The sequence below is a fragment of the Cimex lectularius genome, unplaced genomic scaffold (genome assembly GCF_000648675.2).
Source record: "Cimex lectularius strain Harlan isolate CLEC.00 unplaced genomic scaffold, Clec_2.1 scaffold166, whole genome shotgun sequence".
Lineage (NCBI taxonomy): Eukaryota > Metazoa > Arthropoda > Insecta > Hemiptera > Cimicidae > Cimex > Cimex lectularius.
In genome coordinates, this window is record NW_019392766.1 from 779,455 (window position 1) to 796,986 (window position 17,532).

General features: G+C 34.0%; 1 protein-coding gene and 1 non-coding gene across 6 annotated transcripts in view; both read right to left on the reverse strand.

The window, feature by feature from the left end:
* Positions 1 to 17,532, reverse strand: part of LOC106661447 (unconventional myosin-Ia) — a 177,274-nt gene that overhangs the window by 13,222 nt on the left and 146,520 nt on the right. The gene's annotated exons all lie outside the window — the stretch shown is intronic.
* Trnan-auu lies at positions 9,572 to 9,645 on the reverse strand. The gene has a single exon. It is a non-coding gene; the product is annotated as a tRNA-Asn (tRNA).

Sequence of the window (17,532 nt, forward strand, 5' to 3'; positions counted from 1 at the left end):
AGAGAAATGTTTAGATTAAAAGATATCACGATTTTCCGACGCCAGGACGTGATATCTTTCAAAATCGATAAAAAGCGAAATTACTCTGAAATGGTTGAGAATCGGACCATGGACAATATGAACTTTTTTGTTCATTTTAGGGTGAAGAATCTACTGGAGAAGTTTGTAGCACGAGTAGCAATTCACCCTGTATATACTTATATAACTTTATACATTTTTTTTAATTTTAAACAAAGATTTTCCAAACATATAAAAAAATTAAAAAATTAAAAAAATTAAATTTTATAAACTTTTCCTTTATACAGACGCAAGTTTAAAAAGTTCAGTATATTATATTAATCATGTTAGGAGTACATACATGAGAGATAGTCTTTTAGAGCTTTTTTATACGAATTTTGAGATTCACATGTTTTTACATAATTGGGAAGTTCGTTATAAAGTTGAATACTTCTTGGAATAACTGAATTTTGGTATGATTGTGTTCTGCATAATGGATTTCTATATATTTTATTTAGGCGTGTATTTTTTGATTGCTTGGGTTGGATCATTTCTACTAGGTAGGATGGTTTATTCGTCAATCTCGTATTGTTAAATAGAGCTAATATTTTATATTTTATTATGTCTTCTACTTTCAAAAGGTCTAAAGCTTTATATTTGTCATGTATTGTTGAATCATATTTTAGGTTGCATATATATAATATANATATATTATACATAAATTTAGCACAACTTTTAATTTGTGGGTATTGTTGTAATTTAGATGTGGTATTACAGCTAGACAGTATGTAACATATGGAAGCATTAAAACTTTATACAATTTCAGAGAGAGAGAGAGAGAGTGAGAGAGAGAGAGAGAGAGAGAGAGAGAGACAGAGACAGAGAGAGAGTATGTATGGTACAATCTACTGCAATATTTGAAATGGATTTTCTTCCTGTTGCGTACATTACTTCCAGAATTTAATAATAATAATAATAAAAAAGCGTTCCGCCTTGAAAAAGGATAGAACTTCCGAAACGTCTGCCAATAAATATACTGTAAGTAAAAACTAGAACTTCTGGTTGTGTGACTGTATTCCAAACAACAACCAATAATAAACAATGTTAAGAAATATTTTCTTTGTTATATTACAGGTAGGAAGAATGAGAATGCTCGTTTCATTTGTAGAACTATTTAATGCCTTTGATTAGAGTATAAAAACGAATTCCACGTCATATCAACAACTTGTGAGCGTTAGAAACTTGGCATTGATGGATGAGAAAAGAAGCTAACAATGGAGCAAGGATTCTTGAAGCATTGCTTGCTTTGGATTTCTTGCAAATACGTAAATCTCTAATAAAACCTCAAGTCTGAGTGAAAACGCAAAAAAATAAAATGTTAAAATTTATTTCAAAACTGACTTTCTTTACATGGTAAATTAACACAACACGATGCTTTTCTCAAAATATTTAAGAATTATTCTTATGAAATATTATCTTTTAACGGCTGCTGAAAATGTACACTGCCTATGAAGGTGGAACCGCGCGATGTATAAATGGGCATAAAATTACATTAAACAGTAGTTTTGGTTGTATCGCACGTGTCGTTCGGATATGATCAAGGAATCCTAAATCTAGACGGTAGAGTTAAGCATTAAGACGGTAGAGCCTGGCATAAAGAGTAAGACATAAAAGTGTTAAAGTGTTAAAATATGTGGTGTTTAGTGATAGGCTATGATTATTCGGAAATCGTGAGATGCGGTCTGATGTGATGTAGGTTTCAGACAAATATTTTCTTTATCGTGCCTACGTTTCGATCTTTATCGAGATCATCTTCAGGGCTCAAAGTGTTTGTTTTGTGCGAAATTGTATCAGTCTCATGTGTCGTATTGGGAGTGCCCACAGGCAATTTGAGCCCTGAAGATGATCTCAATAAAGATCGAATTGTTGTCGCGATAAAGTAAATATTTTTCTAAAACCTACGTCACATCAGACCGCATCTCACGATTTCCGAATAAAGTGTTAAAATACAGACCTGTATATTGAGCAGATGGAAATTTTAAAGTAAGGAATTGGTGAAATTTCTGTTTATACATTTACGTTTTAGTGGTCAATCAAGTTGCTTCTTTCAATTAATTATTCTTTCTATGTAAGGTCTTGGTGGAGATAAAAAAGTCAGTGTCACGAGCGGGATTTGAACCCACGACCTTCGGCTAAATACGCCGCTTCTCTACCACTTGAGCTATAGTGACTTCGATCCAGGCGGACACCAACTCTGCATACCAACCGACAAACGTTCGATTTTTCCTTCTTTTTACCATTTTCAAATGCCGTGTAATCAGGATTGGATTCTCAGCGACTTATGAAGTGGCCACGGAGGGCTGTTTAGTGAAGTTATACATCTTTTAACTTATTAAATATTAATCCATTTACGTTTTAGTGGTCAATTGACCAAGTTACTACTTTCAATTAACTCTTCTTTATGTAAGGTATTGGTTTAGATAAAAAAGTCAGTGTCACGAGCGGGATTCGAACCCACGACCTTCGGCTAAATACGCCGCTACCGTGACTTCGATCCTCTCGGACACCAACTCTGCATATCAACCTACAAGCGTTCGAATTTTCCCTCTTTTTGCCGTTTTCAAATGTCGGGTAATCAGGATTGGATTCTCAGCGACTTATGAAGTGGCCACGGAGGGCTGTTTAGTGAAGTTATACTTCTTTTAACTTATTAAATATTAATCCATTTACGTTTTAGTGGTCAATTGACCAAGTTACTTCTTTCAATTAACTCTTCTTTATGTAACGTATTGGTTTAGATAAAAAAGTCAGTGTCACGAGCGGGATTCGAACCCACGACCTTCGGCTAAATACGCCGCTACCGTGACTACGATCCTCTCGGACACCAACTTTCCATCTCAACCTACAACGGTTTGTATTTTCTCTCTTTTTGTCATTTTCAAATGTCGTTTCATTTTATACTCGATGAGAAACAAAAACAATCACACAGGAGATCCCGCCAATTATGTTATAATATACCGCAATTCCCCCTTTGAGAAAACGGATGATGTTGATTTTAAATGAGGCAGAGTTGCCGAGGGTCAAGAGTCAATTTGGCCGGGAGGGAGTCTGCGAGAATTGAAGGAACTGCGAACGAGGGTGGCCGCTCCGGGAGGGGTTGAATGAAACTCGGAACATAACGAGGGGCTCTGGGCCTTAATCAGGGGGTATTATGAGGTGGAGAATGGTGCGAAGGGGAGACGGGGGATCTGAATTATAGTGAAATCCCAGGCTGCCCTCGCCCTAGATTAGTTCTCCTGGACCTCCTTAATAATCCCGGACGCGGACCTCGTTATTGCTCGCTAACAGATGCTGACCGGGATGAGGACGATACAATTTAAAGACAAATGAGAAACCATCGCCCCCATTTGAGGGCTATTACATTGCTTTCGGACGTGCAATGTAAATGCCTAATTTATCATTGGAGCAATTTCAGGATAGGGAAGTCTAATGTAACGCAATCTTCATTACAATTTTAATAAATGTCATTTACAAATCCTCTTTGAAAATTTGCATTTAATTCTCTCTACCAATTACAGAAACAATAAAGGAATATCAACATGAAAATGACAACAAATGGAAATTACGTCAAAATGACAAATTACGGCAGATATATACAGTTGTCCAGGCATTTTCGTTTGCCTAAACCTTTTCTTTATTAAAATACCTAATTAACACTCTAACAAAATTTGTTTTAGACAGATATTTATAATCAAGTTGTCAGGTTTACACCCTGAAACAAGGGATATAAGAAGCAACTCATTATTTGAAAATATTATAACAAAATTATTTTATCTTCTCAAGAATTAGTGGAGTTACTACGAAGAAAATATTTAATGTGTGGTGTTTGGTGACCACTAATTAATTATTATTTGAGATCGTGAGATTATCAATATCGCATTAGCACTCTCAACACGACACACCTTAATGACACAGAAAACAAACAGTTTGAGTGAGTACAAATACTTTGATTAAATCTAACATTTATATCATTGTATAAATTGGTTTTTTCCACATCCTACATCTATTTGTACAATTTAAATAATTAAATTAAAAAATTAACTTCTTTCATTATTCGGAGATCGTGAGATGCGGTCTGGTGTGATGTAGGCTTTAGAAAAACGTTTTCTTTATCGTGCCAACGTTTCGATCTTTATTGAGATCATCTTCAGGGCCTGGGATTTATAAACATTGTTGTAATTATAAAAAATAAAAGAGGATGATTGTTTGATTATTTAGAGATCGTGAGATACAATCTGGTGTGACGTAGGATTAGATAAACATTTTCTTTATCGTGCCAAAGTTAACCAAAAAAAACAAAAACTATAGCATTGTTCGAACTTGGTGAAGAAAGAGAACAGTGGCGTATTTTTACTTATACATGTATGATGTGAAAAGTGATTGTATACAATGCTAGAAATTTTAGATTAAAAAAAATTGAATGCTAGAAATTTTAGATTAAAAAAAAATTGAATGCTAGAAATTTTAGATTAAAAAAAATTGAATGCTAGAAATTTTAGATTTAAAAAAATTAAATTTGTTACAATGCTAGAAATTTTAGATAAAAAATTGAATTTGTTTCAATTAATTAAGGTTTTTTAGTTGAGATAAAAAAGTCAATGTCACGAGTGGGATTCGAACTCACGACTTTCGGCTAGATACGCCGCTATTCTATCACCTGGGATGGCTCGATCCACTCGGACACTAACTTCCCATCTCAACCCCACCTTTTTTTTTGTTTAAATTTTCCCTCCCTTTTGCCTTTTTTCAAATGTCGTGTAATGTATTTGATTCTCGGCGACAATTGAAATGGCCACGGAGAGCTTTAATGGAAAAGGGGGGGGGGTTGAGATGAGAAGTTAGTGTCCGAGTGGATCGAAGTCACGACAGCTCAAGTGGTAGAGCAGCGGCGTATGTAGCCGAAGGTCGTGGGTTCGAATCCCGCTCGTCACACTGACTTTTTCATCTCAACTAAAAACCTTAATTAATTGAAAGATATTAATTGGCCAAGCGGACCACGAAAACTAGTGAATTGAATTTATTAAAATACTAGAAATTTTAGATTTTAAAAAATTAAATTTATTACAATGCTAGAAATTTTAGATAAATAATTGAATTTATTACAATGCTAGAAAATTTGGATTAAAGAAATGAATTTATACAATGGTAGAAAATTTTAGATAAAAAAAAATTGAATCTAAAATTAATTAATTTTAATAAGTAAAATGAAGTATATCTTTACGAAGCTCTCCTTGGCCATTTCATTTGTCGCCGAGAATCGAATAGGTTACACGATTTGAAAAATGGCAAAAAAGGAGGAAAAATTCGAAAGGTGGGTTGAGGTGGGAAGTTGATGTTCGAGTGGATCGAAGTCACGACAGCTCAAGTGGTAGAGCAGCGGCGTATTTAGCCGGAGATCATCGGTTCGAATCCCGCTCGTGACACTGACTTTTTATCTCGACCAAAACCTTACATAAAGATTAATTTAAACAATGTTTATAAATCCCAGGCCCTGAAGATGATCTCAATAAAGAAAGAAACGTTGGTACGATAAAGAAAATGTTTTTCTAAACCTACGTCACACCAGACAGCATCTTACGATCTCCAAATAATAAATTTTTTTATTACCAAGAAAAAAAGTTTTCAGAGTTGTCAACATCATTTCATCCGCTCTGTATGACAAAGAGAATTTCATGGTTGAGTTCTTGAATGTCGCACAGGTTTTTCATAGGTACTAGTATCCAGGCATCCATTATAAACTTAACCATTCCTGTCCAGCCTTGATACCTTATCCTGGAATAATTGTAACTGACCGCTGCATCAGAGAGAAGTACGGAAGCGATTACTCAAATATATCAGGCCAACACAAACCGGGTCCTACAAAGCATTCATAGCCCCTTCCTTTATACCATTTGTACTTCTGACTTTCTTATATATCCCATTACCATCTTTACCACCTATGTGGATGACATGAAATTCTTTTAATCCGAATCCAATTATCCTCACCGTGGGTTTAGTAAACTAATGAAAAAAGTGAAGGACAAGAATTATGAGGAAAATTATATCGACTGTACGTTTACATAAAAATACAATTCTCTATTTTCCATAAACATAAAAAGCTACCGACTTCCAATCACGTCCGATATTTGGTAAAACTCAAGAGGGTGATACAGTCACTGGAATCTGGGAAACACCTACATACGTTGGCATATTCAATGAACCCCATTTGTAGATGCTATGAGAAGGAAGAACTAGCAGCTCATCATAACAACATGAAATTACATAATTGAATCACTTGGTCCAATGATTACATCTCTTTTTCCCCTCTTAAACAACTTCATCTCTGCGAAGCTATTATTTCCAGCCTTCCCGTTAAGAGGTTTTTGGCTGGTGTCGGTCGGTCAGATGTCAGATGTCTCTACCCGAGGGTAAATGGACCGAGTAAATGACCCAGTGCCAGTTCAATTTGTGTTCACTGGATCGCATACCCACATCAACTTTAGCCTTAAAAGCATCAGCACGTAATAAAGCCATTTAAAATAGACGATGAACGCAACAAAAATATTTCCAAACCTGGGAAAACATAACCAGAATATCTTAGGTATCGTAGCAGAAAGGAAATCTCAATAATGAAAAAGAAGACGTCCCTCAATTTACGTGCCATTTTTTTAACTCGATTATTTGTTTACGCAACAAATTTACTTGAACTTTAATAAGCAATCTTATTTTACGTGGTCAAATATGATGTATCTGATAGATCAGATATAATCTGGCCAGTGGAAGATCTGAAAGACACACACTGCCCACGCAATGGACTGTATAACGAGAGAAAGATACAAGGGAATGAAACGAACAAACATGAAAAAGAAATTATTATATTATGAAACTAAACAAACAAACCACCTCACATTCTCGACCTCTCGTCCTTGGCTTCGACGGTCCCATGGACTGTTGGGCTAAGATTCAGGGGTGTTCAGGAAGGATTCAACAATCTGATGGGAATTCAGTAGGATTACCTTTCGTCCTCGGAACACGAGACCTCGATGATTCTTGGACGATCCACCGGATGGACGAACTCCAAAGATTCCAGATACAGTAAACTCATGATTAAAATAATCTTCAATAAAACCGGCGAAGTCGACGAACTCCAATGGTTCCAGATGCAGTAAACCCATGATTAAAATAATTTTCACCAAAACCGGGGAAGTGGACGAACTCCAAAGGTTCCAGATGCAGTAAACTCATGATTAAAATAATCTTCAATAAAACCGGCGAAGACGACGAACTCCAAATGTTCCAGATACAGTAAACTCATGATTAAAATAATCTTCACCAAAACCGGCGAAGTGGACGAACTCCAAAGGTTCCAGATGCAGTAAACTTATGATTAAAATAATCTTCAATAAAACCGGCGAAGTCGACGAACTCCAAATGTTCCAGATGCAGTAAACTCATGATTAAAATAATCTTCACCAAAACCGGCAAACACAATGCTACAGCTGGTAAAAGTAGCTAGTAACCCACAGTAAAGATAGCTACATACCGGTCACTGGTATCTAAGAAAACACCTACACAACATGAAAACCCCCAGTTGGAAATTATGCAAAGTTATGCAAGAGGAAGAAACTACAACCTCTACCAACTTCGAATGCGAAGCAACCGAGACAAAACCTAGAACCGAAAAAACCCAGGTAAAAGATAGGTACCTACTACTTCTTAAAAAAGGATCTGGTCAGTTGAACTGAACTAAGGAACTAGGAAAAGTACAATAAGCCAAAAAGCCTCGCTTGATAACTAATAATAGTATGCTCTTGTCATAATTATCATCTGAAATCGCAATGCCATACAACATCCAACTTTTATATATAAAAATATACATATCTATTAATTGCTTAATTAATTTTAAATGAATTTTATTTTCTTGTTTTTAAACTTTTTGACATTATTAACTAAAGACCACTTTGAACCTAATGGAGGGGTGAGGTTGATATGGGAAGTTAGTGTCGGAGCGGATCGAAATCACGATAGCTCAAGTGGTAGAGTAGCGGCGTATTTAGCGGAAGGTCGTAGGTTCGAATCCCTCTCGTGACACTGACTTTTTTATCTTAACCAATATCTTTCATAAATATTAACTAATGGAGTGATTTGATTTCTATCGGATTATTATTTTGGATAATATACAATTAACCGTTTAATGAGTATGACATGATCTTTTTATCTTCATATTTACATTGAGCATCGACAACCGTATAGACAGGAATTTCTATATTTAAAAAAAAAATTTAAATTTAAATAATTATTTTAATGGACAATAGTATGACATTCTAAAAACTCTCGGCGACAGTAAATTACACATGGTATTAATACACTGACCAATGTAAACATCACATTCAGAGGACAAAGAGGTAGAGAGAGAGTGATACGTATAGAAACTAAGTTGATAGGTAGTTGAACACTCAGATTTATCGGTTAGCTGAATTGATGGGTTGGGAGACAATAAAGCCTTATGAGTTATGACAAATGGTAATCCTTTCCCACCGTCTAAACATTACAACATGTAGGTTTATTCTGTCACACTAATAATAAAAACTAATCTCAGCCAAATAGAAAGCCGACTTTTGACGTTAAACTTAATTTAAAATATATAAATTTTTATGAGGTATAAGTTTTTTAAAAATGCCCACAGGTAGATCTTAAAAAACAGGTTATGGAAAATATTGGGCAAGGGTCATTTCATGGGCGTTTCTGTATATAGTTATTATTTGTTGTATAGGATTGTACGTGTTTCTTATGATGTTATCTGATCCTAAAGAGAGAAAAAGGTGTCCGTTTGGTGTAATATAAACTTATTAAGCACTTTGAACGAGTTAGAAGCAGGCCTTTTGCAGGTGCGACGTGACGGCTTAACGGGCTTAACTTGTCTTCGCCTTAACTGATTTAACCGTTATCTAAACCCATAGCTGGATGGTTAACGGTATAAGAAATAGTACTGATAACAAAACATTTTGAAAAAACACCGTTTTTTTTCTTGAAAGTGTCGAAGTTTGTTTTAGAATCAATATCTGCATAAGGTAAAAACAAAATTAGTTTACGATTAAAACAATTCATGTATAAAAGAGTATCAGTTTCTTATGGTTTTAGATAAAATTGTACAATACTGCTTAAAAAAGGTAGCATGTTGAAAAATTGTTTTTGTTTTTTTAAATAGGGCATCCGACAGCTTGGTAAATTTTTTCGGCCCCAAGCGCATGCGGTATATATAACAACACACATTCAATACGCATTCACACAAATAAATACTTTCACACATTGCATTGATTATATTTAGTAGTCAATATTCCTCCATCAACCTCCATACAATAATACAGATACAAAATAATCTAATTGGGGTCGATTGGGTACTTTTATAAATATTCCGCCATCGACACAGCTTGAGGGGCGAAGTGGATTTATTTCGCCATCAGCCCCTCCCCATTCACTCTAATAAATACTTTCAATTAATTAATCTTTATGTAAGGTTGAGATAAAAAGTCATTGTCACGAGCGGGATTCGAACCCGCGACGTTCGGCTCAATACGCCGATGCTCTAACCGCTTGAGCTATCACGACTTCGATCCACGCGGACACCAACTTCCCATCTCAATCCAAACTTTCGAACTTCCCCTCCTTTTTATCTCAACCAATAAATAAAGATTAATTAACTGAAAGATGTTATTTGGTCATCGGACCACAAAATCTAATGAATCTAATAAACACACTCACTCATACAAAACACAGAAAACACAAAATACATATTTTGAAGACTATATAAAATAAAAATTCCCAATTCCCCTATGTGTTGATTATTTGACTTTTTTATAGGAGGATCGTACCTCAGTGACTCATGAACAAATAGAACAAAAAACTTTATCTTCTAAACAAAATATATGCTAATAATAAATTATAAAAAAAGATCCACGCTTAATTACAAGTTGTAAAAAAAAAAAAAAATGCCCGATGACATATTATAAAAAGATTAATGCTTACAATAAGAATAAGAAAAATACAAAAAGGAAAAATTAACAAAAATTCTTGTGCATGCACAATTACTGTGTGTGTCGTGTACAATGTACCTTTAACTAAATTAAAATTAAAAACATAAACTGATATCACTTTATCTATAATCAATTTTAAACTTAATAAGAGCCCATTTTTCTTCTCTTCTTTCAACAAGAATAAGCTGGTCAGCTCTATCTCCTCTCACACTAGTTCTATGTTTTTCTATTAGTCTCAATGGTGGGGAGAAATAGCGCGCTTTATGAAATCAACGTTATAGCTAAAAAGAGAAACAGAGGACTCGGAAGCACGCTACCCTGTCCGAGAACCATTCTTAAATTCGGTGGCATACCTACACGCTCTCTATATAGAGCCAAGGCATGACACGCCTCTATTATGTGGGACACATCGAACAACATTTCTCTGCATAAGGAGCAACCTATTTATATCTGGTTATATTGTGTTTTACTTCGTTTTTCTATTAACTTCTTATAACAATGTTTCCGTTTGAATGAACAAAATTTAGCTGAATAATTTACTTGGTTCGAAACTATTGGAATTTGGTCTCAAACATAAATTTTTACATATATGACAAGATAATATATCAAATTCTAGTTTTTAGTGAGATTTAATTAATTGTTTGTACACATTTGGAATAATTTCCCAGCGGATTATACAGTGACTCACAGATTCGTTCACAGCTGAATGCCAATTGGTTTATATCATTATTTACTTTACAAAACAATTGTAGGACATAAACGTAGTTTTTTTAATAATTTTATTTATCTTAACACAAAAAACACCCAAAAAATTAAATTGTTCCTTTATCATGATTATTAAAATAACAGAAAAGAAATTACCGTGTGCGAACCTTTAATATTTTGTATGTCCTCCTCTGGCTTTCAGAACTGTATCAGTCCTTCTGGGCATACTTCTCACGAGATTTCTGTACTGTTCTGGATCAATTAGGTCACATTCAGCTTGTGTTTTTTCCCAAAGTTGATCGAAGTTTGAAGCGCTCCTGCAGCATCGGCTAAAAATTTTTAGTTTTCCCCACAAGTGCTCAATTGGATTAAGGTTAGGTGACTGTGGGGGCCATTCCATGACATAAAAACCACGATCAGCAAACCACTCTTTGGTCAGCAATGGTTTCTTCACTTCCCGTCGCTTTTAATCCGGCCTCAGCAAACATCTCCGTTTGTTTCAGCACTGACATCCATATTATCATTATCACGCGGCCTACGCTGAATTTGGACAGCATTGTCAACCTGTCCTGATCAAACGGAGCGCGTAGATACAACGCCTTTTGGTCTCGGAAAATTTTCCTTTATGACCACTCCTCTTCTTTTTAAAACAACTGTCGTAAATTCCGGAAGATCTTTCAGGTTTTGTTATTACCCCAATAACAACAATTTATATTTTTTTGAAATTTCACGATAAGGAAGTCCTTCTTTTAGAGATTTTATTATTTGATCTTTGAAAAATGTTGAAAATGGCTTCATACTGTAATTAAACGGAATAGATCATAACCATTAAGGAAAGGAAATATTTTCAACATGTAAGAAAAATAACTAAATTGATGATACCTGTTAACGAATTTGAGACGAATTACTGAATGGTTTTTACCAAATTTGCAATGAAGTAACCCAAGTCACTGTTCACAGGAAGACTCGTAATAAACTGGCTCAATTCAAAGGTATAAACATAAATAAAGCTTAATTATGGTGAATGTTTGTTTTCCAACAGTTCAACGAACTCAATCCTATTGCTGTTGTCTGGATTAAAAAATACGGGATTTGCAAACTAAAGATAATAGAAAATTGTTTACTGATGTGAACAAATATGTGAGTCACTGTATATTAGAAGATAGAGATAGATAGATATAATTTTATTGATAAATGTGTACATAATTGATTCAATACATTGAAAAGAAATAATGGAAGTTGTTGCCAAAATAAAGTACTCTGCTTTATAATGATAACAGATTTTTTTTTTAAATTGAATGTATAAAATAATAAATAAAATAACGATATATAAAATAAAAGGGATTTGCTCACATAATAACTAAAAACCAAAGGAAACTTATGTAAAAGAGGAATCACGCACATTAGCATTAAACTCGAATTAAGGTGAAAATTACGACATGAAATCGTACGGGTATCTCCAAGCATGCTGTGTATAACGCACCAGGATATGTGTAATTAATCTATTCAATATTTGAAGGATTTTTTCTCTTTTCAACACAACCACACCAAAATATGAAAATCATATCTCGTTTAATATTGAACATTCAGCTACGTGTGAACACGTTCTCAACAGCTCGCGAATTGTAAAGATTACACTTTCTTCAGTCTCCCTCGATCCATATTGCTCAAATGTAACACCTCACGGCGAATTTTAAAAAACCAGCGGACCTCTGCAGGGTTAGATCTTTATAGTTATATTTCCGTAAGTCAAAACTATTCATGTATTATTATTGTAGTTTTATTCACGTAAGGACCATTCTTGTCTTGGAGAGCTTAATGTCCAGGGATCGTTAAGTGAGGGACATACAAAAGGGCTTAACGTTCAACTACATGTTGGGTATAGTGACGAGGGGTCGAAACGACTTTAAAATATTTTTTCCGTGCTATTTTAAATTGAAACCAGGCTGTTTCAATTTAAAATAGCACGGAAAAAAGTGTGTCGGGATTCGAACCAGAACCACTAGCGTGGCAAATACGAGCTGGACGCTCTAACCAATCGATGCCCTTTTTCCAGCAAGTTTAAAAGAGAAGAAAAAAGTATTCCGTTTAAAAATGATTACGTCCAGAAGTTGATTATGCGTATTTACGTTACATCGGACTTTTCAATAATCAACTCCTGTTAAAGGGCTGTTTGACCGGAAGTCCTTATTCAAATAGATGGTGAAATCATCCAGGAATAAACCACGTTCGGTGAAATTAATGGCATTCAATGCTCAATAAACTTATAAAGCTTATTAACGTGGAATCTGTGATTTTTAATGAATACTAGGCCGGAAGTGTCCATTCGTTCCTAACAAAGGTCCCTAGGAGTCAATAAAAATAAATATTCACTAGTTTCGTGGTCCGCTTGACCAATTAATATATTTCAATTAATTAAGGTTTTTAGTTGAGATCCCACTCGTTTCGCTGACTTTTTTTATCTCAACTAAAAACCTTAATTAATTGAAATATATTAATTGGTCAAGAGACAACGAAACTAATGAATTTAATAAGTTAAAATGAAGTATATCTTCATTAAACCTCTCCGTGGCCATTTCATTTGTCGCCGAAAATCAAATAGATTACGTAACATTTGAAAATTTCTTTTTTATCTCAACTAAAAACCTTAATTAATTAAAAAATAAATATTTTAACTAACTGCTTTTTTATCTGGTTTTCTGCCTTTGTTGTGCGTTTATTTCATTTATTTTTAACCAGTCTGTTTTTTTACAAAGGTAAGCAATATAAGCAAATAATATGCAAGATTGTAATAAATGAGATTAAATATCCACTCAAAGACAAAGAACCGGAATTCCACCGCTTTTCTCCTACATTATAAGCATTTTCAGGCTTATCCTGTACAAAAGTCAATTTAGAGTGACAAATGCATATATTATTACAAATTTGTATAGTAAGATTTAACTAATATGATAATTTACATAACATGAAGATGTGTTTTCTGATATTATATAGAAACAGGTGTCAGCCTCCAGTCACAGGTGGGTGCTCTTTGTTGGTTTGAACACTCCCTTTTCTCCATCTCTCCTTACATTGACTGACATTACAGTTGGAGAACGGCCTTGTCTACGTATAAAAGTGTTTCCTCCAAATCCAGCTGGTCATGGAGAGTGATGATTGTGGTTTATTAAATTTATTTCCAGTCCCTCCAATTTGTCGAGTCTCCTCTTTACATTTCTCGATGAAGAATTTTAACTTCCTCTTTCATTTTATTTTTATTTTTATTTTATTTACAGGAGAATCCCATGGAGAAATACATTTTTGTGACTAACATTGGTTATTAACATAAAGCTTTATTTTCTCAATTATTATGGTGTTTTTAATTTGATGTAAACTAGAGAAAAACCAATCAATATTAAATTCACTAATTTCGTGGTCCGCTTGACCAATTAATATATCACAATTAATTAAGGTTTTTAGTTGAGATAAAAAAGTCAATGGCACGAGCGGGATTCGAACCCACGATCTTTGGCTAGAACTTCCCAAAAATGGCAAAAAGGAGGGACAATTCAAAAGGTGGGGTTGAGATAGGAAGTTGGTGTCCGAGTGGATCGAAGTCACGATAGCTCAGGTGGTATAGCATCGGCGTATTTAGCCGAAGGTCGTGGGTTCGAATCACCCTCGTGACATTGACATTTTTATCTTAACTAAAAACCTTAATTAATTGAAAGGTATTTCATATAGTTGGTTTGACTAGGAGTAGGTCAAAAAGTCTTAATTATCCTCGAATTAAATAGCGGTACATGAAATCTTACACATTCAAGCAGCTTGGTACTATCCACTTTAGAATGTAACAATGTGATACCAATGTGGACCATACTCATGAGGACCTCTTTTAATGTTTAATTCAGCAATTTTTAAGAATTTTTAAGAACTTTTTTGGACTTTTTCCAGAAATAAAGTAGGCTTATTGTATATAGGGGCTCAAACTACACTACCATATTAAAGGATTGGTCGCACATATGAACAATATAACTCTTTCAAGGCTGTCTTCCTGTTAAAGTCCACTGACTTAAACAATCATTTTTGTACTGTAGGTAACAGTCTTACATTTCTCACAATTTAAATACGTTTTAATATTTGCACACCATCGCTGTAAAGAGTTTTGGTCCCTTTGTAAGTAGTTGCAGTCAATTGACGTGTCTATGGTTTTATAAATTTTGTCATCCTCAGCAAACATTTTTAAGTTACTATACTTTATACATGCAAGCAGATCATTAATAAATATTTTGAACAGTAAAGGCGACAGATGTCAACATTGTGGTACCCCTGAAGTTGCATTTATCTCCTTTGACATAAAATTGACACATTTTACAATTTGCGTGCGACCCTTTAGATATGATTCAATCCACTGAACAATGTCAATTCTAAGTCCAAGTCGCATAGCTTATTCAGCAAAATTGAGGGATCCATCTTGTCAAAGGCTCTTGAAAAATCCGTGTAGATCGAATCCACCTGTTCATTTTTATCAAAGGCTGACAAAACGTTTTATTGAAAGCAAAGGAAATTCGTAGTGGTTAGAACGTCCAGCCATAAAACCATGCTGATCTTGACATCAACTGAATTTAATTTAGGTGTTAACATATCACAGCTTATTCTATCAAATACTTTAACAGTATCACTTTTGAGAAGTGATGGTCAAGAAGGCAAAAAAGAAAATCCTAATGAAAATTAACACCCTAGATAAGAACATAGAATTCACTCTAGAAACGTAAACATAAGGCAAGAGAAAATAGAGACAAACGTAGCTTTTCCGTATGTAGAAAGCCCACTCACACAGACTCAATTATTGCTAGGTCATCGAACCACCCTTGGTCACATAAAATGGCAGCTTTCAGGTCAACGGAGCACAGAGCATGTAAGTAAAGAAATAAAGTTTATAGCACTTAAGAATAGATATGAAACGGTAATATTGGGTATGACATAAAATAAGATGATGAGTTATATCACGTTGGAAAGTTTCCAAGGAAATCGACAACACAAAACTCAACGTACTGTCGCCTAGTACACCTAGATAAGCAAGTACTAACTTTAGTTAAACCATTGAGACAGAAGAAAAGAACCTGCTTTTTACACGTCGTAAAACGCGGGGAAAATATAAGAAATAATAAAATAAAGATGGGAGATAAACTGCACTGAAGCGGTGTGTTCAAAATTATGTGTGACCAAGAAAACGCGAAATATATTGGAAGAAATAAAAACCAGAATAAATGAACGTTTTGATAAGGTAGAAAGAATAAAAAGGTTGGAAGATAAAGTAAAAAACGAAAGAAGAAACAGAACAATGGTCCAAGAAAATGAGAGCTGAAAAAGAGAAAGGGTAAAGGCAAACGAAAATTAAATCTTCTGAAAAGAAACTTGAGAGTTTAAAAGAACATATTTAAAAGAACAACAACAGGGTGTTCGGCTACTCGTGTTACAAATTTTGCCAGTAGTTCCTACATTCAAAATGCAACCAAAACATCATAATGAACTATGGACCGAATCTAAACAGTTTCGGAATTATTCCACTTTTTCTAATTTTTTAAGATTTCACGACCTTGCTTCAAATAAACAATGTTAACTCCAAAACTAAAAGGTTTTGGACAAATCCGGACAAGCCACTGAAAACTATGTTAAATTTGCAATAAGATGTGATCAAAACTAAACTTTTAACATTGGTGAAATAAGCGTTTTAGTAGCCAGAACTTAGAAAAATAGTTTTTTTTTTCAAATTTGATAAACTTACTATGGCGATTCTAAACTACTATTTCCAAACCTAGCAACCAGCGAATTTCAGAAAACGTACTCCATTTAATATCCTTTTTAGTGGTGTAATTGCTTTTTTAATTATTTCAATCAAAGGTAAAGAAATTGATGAAGGAGAGGAAAAAACCGTAGTCGACGGATTGGTAAGATGGAAAGATTAATAATAAAAATAAAACACTTAAGGAAATTTTGAATGAATTTATTAAACTTTTTAAAATTTTGATTCGAAATGCTCTCCACCTTCGGCAATGCACAAACGAGACCGTTTTCTAATATTAGCCACTGTAACTCGAAAGTTTAATTTAAGTATAAGTTTTTCTGCAGCGGAGAGGATTGCTTTAAAATTACAAGTGCTGACAACATATCATATTGAAAACTAAATACGATGATTCTTAAAACTCTTTCATTCCAGGGAATAATAATGCAATAAGTCTTTAATCAAAGATGCAGTCGTTGGTAAATAAATAAAGACTTGCACTTTTTCGGTTTCCAACCCAAATTAAAAACCGTTTAATAAATTCATGCAATATTTCCTTAAGTTTTTATTATTTATTATTATTAATTTTTCCACCTTACTAATCAGTCAACCACGGTTTTCTTCGTTCCTTCATCAATTTCTTCATTTTTGAAAAAAGGAATTAAAAAAGAAATTACTCTATTAAAAAGGATATTAAATAGAGTATGTTTTCTGAAATTTGCTGTTCGCTAGGTTTGGAAATATTTGTGTTGAATCACCATAGAAAATTTTTCAACTTTGAAAAAAAAATTAACAGTTTTGTCTTCTAAAACGCTTATTTTAGTACGTTTACAAGTTTAGTATTAATTACACCTTGTTATAAATTTAATATATTTTTTAATGGTATCAACGGATTTATCCAAAACCTTTTAATTTTAAAGTTATCATTGTTGATTTGAAGCAAGTCGTGAGATCTTAAAAAATCAGAAAAAAGGGGAATAACTCCGAAACCGT